The sequence below is a fragment of the Miscanthus floridulus genome, chromosome 10 (assembly GCF_019320115.1).
Source record: "Miscanthus floridulus cultivar M001 chromosome 10, ASM1932011v1, whole genome shotgun sequence".
Classification (NCBI taxonomy): domain Eukaryota; kingdom Viridiplantae; phylum Streptophyta; class Magnoliopsida; order Poales; family Poaceae; genus Miscanthus; species Miscanthus floridulus.
This window is the reverse complement of record NC_089589.1, coordinates 101342348-101353100: the sequence shown is the minus strand read 5'-3', so window position 1 is coordinate 101353100 and position 10753 is coordinate 101342348. Positions and strand designations below refer to the sequence as shown.

Here is a 10753-nt window from a genome sequence, read left to right as displayed (position 1 = left end):
TCAGGTACCACACCCTAGAAAGAGGAGTCCGAGTGTGTGAGATCTGTTATCCCGAGGCCCAACTCCTTTAGGGCTTCAGCAAAGAGGAGATTCAGAGCGCTCCCACAGTCGATGAGCACTTTTCTGAAAAGCACTTTCTAGACGGTTGCGTCGAGGACAAGGGGGAAATGCCCTATGTAGGGGATGTTTGCCCACTGTTCAGCCCTGCTGAAGGTGATGGGGACCTCGGACCAAGGGCGATAGCTGGGGTTTGTGGCAGCGTCTTCCATAGTGACGGCGAGCACCCGTCGGGCGGCGAGCTTCCGTTCTCTTCTGCTCTTGGTGGAGGAGAGGCCCTCGAAGATGGTGGCGACCACCTTGTGTGATCCTAGAAGGCGTTGTTATTGCCCCTAGGTGGTTAGCGGCCTCTAGCTCCGTCGTTGGCGTCGTCGTCTGGCTTTTTGTCCTAGAACTCCTTAGCCAAGCCGAGGCAGTCCCTCATCTTATGCTTGGCGTTCTTGTGGAGAGGGCATGGGCCATCGAGGATCTTCTTGTACTGCTCGTCGTAGTTGCGCTTGGCGCGAGGTTCATTAACGACGGCGATGATGTGGTCTACCCAGCGGCAGCAATTTTGACCAAACTTGGATCCTTCTGGCCGATCACGGCTATTGTCCCGATGGTAACTGTGGTCATCGCAGCGGCGGTCATTGTGGCGTTGGTCGTCGGGGCAGTCGTCGTAGCGACGGGTTGGGCGATGAGTGCCCGCATCCTCATTGAAGTGCACCTGGGCTTCCTTAGCGTCGGCGTACTAGTTGGCAATCGTGATCATCTCACCAATCCCTGTGGGTGGCTTGCGGTTGAACTTGGAGTGAAGCTCGCGGTGATGAAGTCCTCGGATGAAGGCGGTAATGACCTTAGCTTCCATGATGTTGGGAATAGAATTCCTCATCTCAAAAAAGCATTTGATGTAGTTACGGAGGAGCTCGGACGGCTTCTGGTAGATGCGGTTGAGATCATGCTTGGTGCTCGGCCGAGTACACGTAGCCATATAATTGTCGGTGAAAACTTTTTTCAGCTCTTCCCTAGATCCGATGGAGTCCGAGGCAAGGCTTGTGAATCAGTTCATGGTGGTTGGCATGAGCATGATGGGAAGATAGCTCACCATGACACTGGTGTCTCCTCTAGCGGCGCGGACAGTAGTGGCGTAAGCCTATAGCCACTGTGTTGGGTTCATCCTTCCCTCGTAGGGCTCGACCCTAGTGATTTTAAAACCATAGGGCCATTGAAGTGTTCAGAGCGCCCTCGTGAATGCTGGGGGGCCTTCGGGGTTGTCGGCGCCGTCGTCTGCAGCGTTGTCGGCGTTGAGCGGCTCGAGAGCTTAGTTCGGGTTAGCATACTCTTGCTCGTACTCCTGGCGGCGGCGTACTTCTTCATGGCGACGGAAGCGGCGTTCATCGATATGTCGTCGCGCATCTCAGAGAATGTTGAGGTGCACTCGGACATCCTGGTCAACCTCTTGGTCGTGTTGGTGGTGATGTTCAATGCGGTTACCCCTAGCTCCGTCCTAGAGGGGTTGCATATCGTCATAGTGCTGGTCGGTGAAGCGACTTGGGCGGCGGTCAGATCTTGGCGCGGCTGATCAGCAAATCAAGCTTGTGGAGTATGAAGGTCTCTGATCCTGGCGGATCTCATTGACCTGGCAGTGTGCCGCTTTAAGCATGGCGGTGACCTTGGCGACCTCCGGTGTCTGTGGGAGCCGGGCGAGCTCATTAGCGGCCATGGCCAGGTTGGCGCTTGGGGTCTTGTAGACGTCATAGCCGTCAACACGAACAAACTCGTCGTCGAGGTTGCGTTGGAGTTGACATGGTCTTCCTTGCGAGTCAAGCTGCTGCTCGGCCAACGCAAGGGCAGCCTCGTTTGCTCGGTGCTGCACACGGTTGGCATTCCTGTTGACACGGGCGGCGCGGTCCTCCTCGGTTTCCCCTTCCCGCGAGGGGCTGTCGACGCTGACGTTGAAGATTGCGTCGCCACGGAAAGGAGGGTGAGGAAGTAGTTCGGTGGTAGTTTCGGTGACAGTCTCCGTAGAGCCCTGGGACTCGGAGCCCGGATTCTCCTCCATGATGGTTTGGAGAGATGCTCCGGAGCATCGGCCGACGTGCAGCATGTGGACAGCCGGCGGAGATTGGTCGGCGATCTGGTCGGCGGGAGGCTAGCCATCTCCAGCCTGGTTGGCGAACTTGCCCCTTAGGGCATCCTGGTAGGCTGCGACGACATTGGTCAGCCTGAAGAGCAGAGCCGCAACCCCTAGAGTTTTCCGAGCAGCCTCCGACAGATCTGGATCGGAGGGTGGTCTGCGCTGAACCAGAGTGTCCAGAGCCGATTCGGCGATGGAGAGGCAATCGGTGAGTTTCAGACCAACCTGATCGATGGATGCGATCAAATCGTCGTTGTTGATCTGCCTCCTCTGGTAGCGAGGAAGCGGGCGGCGAGTTGTCGATGAAGGCGACCTCGGAGGCAGTTCCGAGATCGGATCTGTAGTCGCAGGTGTTGGGGTGATCAGCGTAGAATCGATTTGCATCGGCTCGATGAGCTCTTCGACTACGTCAGTGTTGATGATCATGAGATCGATCCGACCGTAAAGATCTGGCCGGGCTATGGGAGGGACGAAGAGCCTGCGAAACGTACCATCTTGTTCGATATAGAAACAACACGCACACCCCTACCTGGCGCGCCAACTATCGACAGAATATCGTCGGCAGTCCTCCGAGGGGTATCCCACGAAGGTAGATTGATCAGCAGAGAGGCGTGTAATCAAGACTAAGAAGGCAACAGAGACACACGAGTTAGATAGATTCAGGCCGTCAGTATGACGTAATACCCTACTCCTGTGATCTGTTGATTTGTATTGGCTATCGTATGATATTGCGTGAGTTTGGAGGGGGTCCCTGCCCGCCTTATATAGTCCGGGGGGCAGGGTTATAAGTCGGTTAGATCTGAGAGATAACCATAAAGTAATAACATATTACAGGAATTATGGGATCATAGATCCCATAGTATCTTCAGGATATCTTCCCGGTGTCTTGCGAGAAGCGCCGAGCAGAGTCGTGCCCCGTAAGGCTTCATCTTGTGAGCTGGGCCGCCCCTAGGGGCGCAGTCCATGTGGTCTGCCGTGGGTATCCTGGGTCGTAACCCCCACAGGACGCGACACGGGATTGGGCGTAGCAGAGGATGGCCGTGGCGGCAAGGCAGAGTCGGTGCGGGCGGACGGCGCGCCGCATCTGCAACTGGCGGATTGCGCGGTGGAGACGGCCGCTGTGAACAGATGGCTCAGTGGAAATAGCTGCCACGAACGAGACTGGAGAAATGTTCTGCGTTAGTTGGGAAGGTCAGAGGCCGGTTGCCTAGGCTGGTACGCAAGCCCAGTAAGCATAGCGTCCGTCCGCCGGACACCTGACCCTATCATTATCGAAAGTAATATGATCCTGTGCATAGGACTATTGGAGCATTATGCTTGCTGCATATATAATGTAATCTAATGATACCACATCGTGACATAGGGCTAGTAAGTAGTAAGTAGTAAGATTAGTAGGCACCTTAATGAAGGAGCAGATGTCGGCGGGGACATTCCGGTGGTGGCCCTGGACGCTAGCACTGATGTTCGCACGAGATCCTAATGAACTGCAGGGTTGTACATGTTGTAGCCCCCGGGCTTAGGGGGAAAGGAGTGCTCGTCAGCCAAGGGCTGGGTGGGCTCCTAATGGATAGGCACAGGGGATGCCAGATTGCCAGCACGGTGGACACCAGTAACCAACCACTAAAGAGAAGAGCCAGCCGGACGTGGGCTTCCGCCCATATAATATGATATGAAGCAGGCTCACAAGGCCCACTGAATGTCGAGGCCCATGAGCTGCTGAATTGGTGGACAAGCACACCACACTCCATGACATCTCGATAGAAATCGGGTAGGCAAATCTTATCACCTACATACAATGATATATACTAGTAGAAAGCGCGCGCCCTTACGCGCGTGGACGAAGAAAGCGTGGCAGGGATAGAAGAAAGCACAAGGCCGTCATATTAGTTCGGAAAAGTTTGAAAATCCACATTTTTTTACAACTATTTTGTGCTAAACTAAACTAAGCCTGAAAAGATTTATGAAACTATTAAAACAAATTATGTTTTTAGTTTTTTTTATGCACAACCCAAAATTTCCAATTCTAGGGTGCGACATCCAACAACATATTTTATAGGGAGGAGGGTCAGTCAAAAGCGATTAAAAAGGAGAAATAGCAGGCTATCAGAAAAAAAAAGTTTTCAAAAGGCTTTGAACAAATTAATCGCAGGAACTACCATATCATCATGTGTTACAATGGGATTACATAAAGAAACAAAATGGATTACCTCTTTTAGAAGCCTAAAATATTGTCTAAATATATGGACATCTTTTCTTTTGAGATAATCATGACAGCAAAATGTAATATGTGGATGCATGAGCAGGCTTCAATCTGTAGACACATTAATGTATCAAGCTGCTAGCTATAACCATCCTAAGCGATGGATAGAGCTGGTCGAGTTACTGTATTTGAACAAACAAATAGACTGCAATTCAAGCAATAGAAAATACAGTATTGAAGGGGAAGAAATCAGTATGCTGTAGGCCAGCAGGAACACAATTTCTCTGTGGCTGCAAACTAACTACAAATAAGGGAATGGCGTCGTAAGCTTCAACATGAATCTGCTGAAAATGGAAAACACATGGCATAATGTACTCCTATCAAGTTTAGAGGCCGTTAACTAATTTAGTTAAGAGTTGAAGAAGAAGGTACACGACATGGAAACTCTGGCCCTCCTGCCTGGGAGCTCTTTACCTGGTTGTTTGTTTTCCCAGACCGTGCATGCTTGTGGGAGCTAAAGGGCCTCCATTGGCATGCCTCACCCTCAACGCTGCTGTAACCAATGACACCAGAAATCCCTTCAATTCACAGATAATGGCCAAACATAAAAGGATAATGGGGAAAGATGTAAATCAATCCACATATATGACCTCTTTTAGAAGCCTAAAACATTGTGTGAAAATAAGGACATCATCTTTTCTTTTGAGGTAATCATGACAGCAAAATCCAATATGTGGATGCATGAGCAGGATTCAGTTTGTAGGCAGTTATTCTTCATTTTTTTGACATTAGAATTAATGAAATATTTTTGACATCACCTGGGCAGCTGAAACAAGGCACATAAATCAAAATTGTGGCTGCCACAAAAAATTTCTTCTTTGAATGGTGAGTTCAGGTAATTAAAATCCTACTTCTCTGAATGGCGTACACCATTCAAAGAACAATAATATTCCATCTTTGCAAAATATGAGCATTCATATCCAAAAAAAAAATAGATAAGTTCTGAAATTGTTGAGCTAACCATTTTGAAAATAAGAATAATGTATGCCTTAGCCTATGAGGTTCTATATATATAGATTGAATCCACCACATGGCTGTGCACAACATTTCCAAATAATCAAAATATATTTTAATGATTTCAGCTAGTTTAATTTTGAGGGGCAGAAAGACCGTAACTCATTGTAGTAGGGGGAAAAGCACTAAAGCACTAAGTAAATAGGTAGCAGAAAAATGTGTAAGCATGCCGATCAAACGTCGTTTTTGCTGCAGCGATAGGACAGGTGCTAGATCACATCCATGAGCACAAAATCGATGCACAGATGCATACATTCAATAGCAATTAGATGAACTGGAGCCCCACCTAGTCAAGCGAACCCCTCTTCAACAGCAGAGAGGACCCCAAGAGGATTCCATGCGGTGACTGCAGTGCCATGTCCAGCGTCTGCACGCGCTGCACCACCGTGGCTGTACTTCTATTGCAGTCTACACAGTTGCACATATGCTAAGTGGTCATCATTATAAACCCTGTAGTAAAAGTAATCTAAAAAGGAGAATGACAGTAGACATGAACAGAGGTTACAAAGACAATAATGATTTGGCAGGGAAGGAAGTTGGTATATTCACAAAGAGAAAACAAAAACTATTTGATTGCCTTGCTTAACCAAAACACCTGATGTGGTATTGCGAAACTGAAGGACATTTTAGTAGTCAATCTGAATACTCCACATGAGCACAATTAGGAGAGATGGAGAGGAAATCGTAAGAAATGTTGTGAGCTGTACCTTGAGGAGCACAGGAAGCACCATGATGGCAATCTTCACACACCGTTGCTGCAATAGATAGGGCTAAGGTCAATAGATTGAAATCAGCAGCAGCAATATACATCTAAGTAGATACTACGAACCTGGAACTAATCAATGCACCACAGGATCGATCCCCTGGTGCAGCCGCGGCGTGCAGCCAGAGCAGGAAGCCCCGGCACCGCGAGGAACCTCCACGCGCTCTGGGATAGGGGGAGTCAGCAGGGAGAAGGAGAGTGAGAGGGAGAGAGAGAGAGAGTGAGAGGACGAGGTAGGCACCTAGGGTTTCATGGAGCACAGGAGAAGACGGCCGGAGGGACGATGCCGCATCGGGGGCAGCCGCGCCAGCGACCACCTCCACTACAGGAATGCGTAACCTCTTCTTTTTGCTGGATTGTTAATGGGAATGGAAAATCGAACCTTATTTTTTTGCGTTGCATGCTGTGAGAACCACTGAATGGGTTGTATAGGGTATTGCAAATGCTGAATCTTCAGCCATCACAGCGAGAGGACATCTGAACTTGTCTGCACAGAATGCATTTGCGTATACAAAATTGATGGACATTAAAGCGAATAGAATGAAGTCCAATTAGTGGAAGCAGCAACATGTGAAATCTGTAGTCAATCGAAACAAATGGAATAAGCATAATTAGATGACTGCCTACACAACGCACGTGGCTAAGAGGCCCATAAAGATATATTGTAATGGTAACTATGATAGTAACTGTAAGGAGGAGAATGTAACCTGAGCAAAATCTTATTTGAAATTCGATGGCCCCATAAATAAGAGGACGCATATATGTGATCTGAAACTGAACAGAAACAGTTGTAATGGAAGGTTGATAATGCTGGAAACAATAACATACATTTATCGCTAGTGCATCTATGAAGAGACCAAAGCTTGGAGGGTTCGATCTGCATGAAGTTTTGACGGTTGCAGAACAATTGGACTTCATATATTTTAATTGCCTCTTATTTCATCCCAACCTGTAAAAGATAACCATGAAACTTGTTTAGTGTTAGCTATCTGGGTAGCATGAAAACTATGGAGAAATAATAGCTATGGAAGAGCCGCTCTTTTTAGCATCCTGACATGCCACTTACAGTCTATTAAATTTGTACAAAAGATAACAAAGTTTCTCAGGGATCGCTATTTTGTTTCCACTAATTAAAACTATAGGCAAATAACAGTTATGAAGAAGGTGCTCTTTTTAGAACCCTGACAGGCACCTACAACGGTTTTGAGGCTTGTGACTAAAAAATTTAATATAACAGGAACATAGCACTGAATCTGTATATCCACATGAAGGAAGGGGCAAAGGGCTGTTGGCCATGTCCGGGGCATATCTCGGGAGTTAAAAGCACACGGAGATAAAACTTGACCAAATCGATTCGTTGTCCAACACCGATATTGAAACTCAGCAATCATTTATTTTGGTAGCACTAAAACTATAGACAAATAATAGTTACGAAAAAGCTGATCTTTTTTACCATCCTGACATGGCACTTACAACGGAATAGTTTTTTGAGCATTGCGAAAAAAAACTAAAATATAACAGCAACATAGTACTGAATTTGTATAACCACATGGAGAAAGGGGCAAGGGGCTGCTGGCCATGTCCAGAACACTTTCGGGAGTTAAAACCATGCAGAGATAAAACCTGACCAAATCAAGTTTTTGTCCAACACAGATATAGAAACTCAGCGACTTTTTAGAGCTGTGAACTTTCACAAACTCTTGAAAATCAAACAGCCATGGAGGCGACTACATCAAGAATCTGGACACAGGAATGGACATATAAAAACACCACACAATCATACTGTATCTTCTACCACTTACCAAGCTCGTAGACGTGAATAGATAGGTTTCGCATCCGAGAGTCATGTACTCATAACCCAAAGGAACAAGGCTATCATAGCAACAGACCTGCAAATGAATCCAAACAGTACCTATGTGCTGCATCAGAGCATGTCCAATGATTTTACAGCTTGAAGCAATTTCATCCATTCAAGCAGTGAATATTCAGTTCATAGTGGGAATTTATGAAATGGTCTCATTTTTACAGCGTTCCTAGAAAGTGGCAGTTTGCATGACATACTACCGATTTCAAAGTAATGTACAAACCCAGGGAAAGATTTCCATCTCCACAAAACGTCTATATGGTAAAAAAAATTAATTGAGTTAATTAAAATATTCGCAATTGTCTAGAGATAGTGGGAGTTTCAAAGTATTCGCAATTGTCTAGAGATAGTGATATGTCCTTCAAACTACAGACTTTTTATGCAGTACATGTATATGCATTTCTAAAAAAGTATATTAGGCCCTTTTTCAGAGGCTCTGGGAAAAAAAACTCATGCATAGTGCTAACCTGCTATGCCCTACCAATACATATTAGCTATTTCTATTAGAGGATCTGTAGCAGTATTAGAGGATGATTAAACACAAACCTCGATTGGATCTCATTCTAAATTTCTATGACAAAACCCCAATAGCCTTTTAACAGAGCCACTATTATGGAACCTGCAGTTAATTCATTTTTTCATTGACCTGCTGTCATCACCTATTTAAACCTTAACATGACAGTGGTATATATTACTATCTTATATCTGGACAACAATAGTGTAGGCTATATAAGTGCATGCCCAATTCCGCTCATGCATTTTACTTAGTGCATTGCGAAGGCAGGTTGATAATACATATCCAAGGTTAGATATATATGTCAAATCGTGCGGCAAAAAACCAGCCAATGTGCCTACAGGTGCGTAATTTTTATGTGGAAGTCTCTCAAGAACACATACTTTGCTCAATGCACCGTCTACTAAAGGAAGCACTGCCATCAGATGGCTAGAGAATGTAGCAGCCTCTGACCTCCAGGTGGCCATATTCCTGGAAATCAAATAATTTTAGCAAAAATATAGGTAATGGATTTGTAACATAAAATAGAGGTAAAAGGACTATACATTTCACGTTGCCCACAATTTACTTTTGTTCTAGGTAGACCTTCCTGCTCCTGTATCTTTGCATTGCGCAATAATATATGACCAAAATTTGTTCCCTGACGGGTTTGTGGCCCATGCACTCCCAATCATGTCTATTGTAGCCTGAAAGGAATGATGCCAAGTCCATTGTAATCAATAGGTAGCTAACAAATAAAGCTAGCAACACATGGAACAGGTTTTCATAGTTCACACTAAATTAAGAGCTTCCTCAACTTGCAGCTCAGGCAACAGTTCTGACGACAACATTACAGCTTGTACTGCAATATCCATACTGACCAGATAAGGATCATGCCGCAACACTAATAGCAAATAACTGAACAAACCAATGACAGTAGGCAAAATGAAAATACTAAACTACACTGGACCAGATAGTACCTTTTGGTTGGGCTATTTCCTTTGTGTTTATTTGTCTCAGAATAACCAGGCGTCCAAATGATTCCGAATAAATTTATGTTAGTCACAAAATCAAAAGCAAGAGTAAAGCTGATAAAGAAAGACAACATCGAGAACCAAGAGCATCACCTGACACAGCATGATGTGGTTCCCCATCCAATTCTGATTTTCTGGTTCATCCAAAAAAGGAGATTCCCAAAGCAGGGGTCGGACTGTGGCCCAGCCGACCGCAGGCAGCATGGGCCTGACCAGCCGTTCACAGCGCACCGGCGGACGTGGATCTGCAGGCAAACACAGGCATTCGCTACAGGCTGGGTACTGTGGCATAGCGCGACAGCCGACCCCCGCGGCCCCGGCCGCTGGAATTTGGGAACACAACAACAGGAGGCAGGAGGAGTGTCGTTGCCTGCGACAGTCCGTTAGACAAGGGAGGAGAAGAGAGTGAGGTACCGGCAGACCAAGCCGCCGAGCTGAGACACTGCGGCCGCCACCAGCACCGACAACGAAGAGAAAGTTAGGGTTGAGGGAAGACGTGCCGGCAGGGGCCGGTTGGAACCACGCACGGCACCGCGCACCCATCCGCCGGGCTGGACACCATCGAGAGGGAGGGAGGCAGAGAGAGAGAGAGGAGGCGGAGGCGGACGCAGCGAGTCGCGCTACGCGGCGCTGGAGGCCAGGGGAGCCGTGGCCCGGCACTGACTGGCACGGCACCACGTCACGAGAGAGGGAGAGGGCGCACCAGTAGCGAGGGGACGTAGCGACGGCGAGCGGTGATAGGACGGAGCGGTGGCGACGAAGCACATACAAGGTGGATCAGAGGAGAGGGAGGAAGAATGGCGGCGATGCCGATCAGGCAGAAACCGAGGCGGAAGAAAAGGACGATGGGAGAAGCAGAGGAGAAGCGGCAGAAGGCAACGACAACCACGGGAAGCTGTTCCAGAAAGAATTCGATTAAACAAATCTGGTGCACACGGTCGCGGATCGGACGGCTGGAAACATTGAGGGCGACGTGGACGGCGCTCCTGTCGGAGGAGCCGCCCAGGCTTGTTTAGGTAAATGTGTCACACACTAGATACTACATGTGTTGCTCAAAAAAAACTAGACACACTACATGTAGTGTTTATGTAGTAACGATTATGCTAGATATACAACATAGTAAGATGGACCACTACTAGAGAACAGACTTTA

The 10753-nt window shown here is 47.2% G+C and overlaps 1 long non-coding RNA gene across 14 annotated transcripts; it reads right to left on the bottom strand.

Moving 5' to 3' along the window:
- Nucleotides 1-2879: 2879 nt before the first annotated feature.
- On the bottom strand, nt 2880-10440 carry LOC136486914 (uncharacterized). Of its 14 annotated transcripts, none has more exons than XR_010767053.1 (11): nt 9548-9688; nt 9134-9274; nt 8972-9059; nt 8013-8122; nt 6918-7159; nt 6452-6787; nt 6277-6375; nt 6155-6202; nt 5734-5855; nt 3573-4926; nt 2880-3334 (listed from the first exon to the last, which is right to left on the bottom strand). It is a non-coding gene; the product is annotated as an uncharacterized lncRNA (long non-coding RNA). The 14 variants fall into 14 exon arrangements; XR_010767047.1 differs by having other exon boundaries at nt 8013-8099; XR_010767050.1 differs by adding an exon at nt 9695-10440 and having other exon boundaries at nt 2882-3334; nt 8013-9059; nt 9548-9582.
- Nucleotides 10441-10753: the final 313 nt, after the last annotated feature.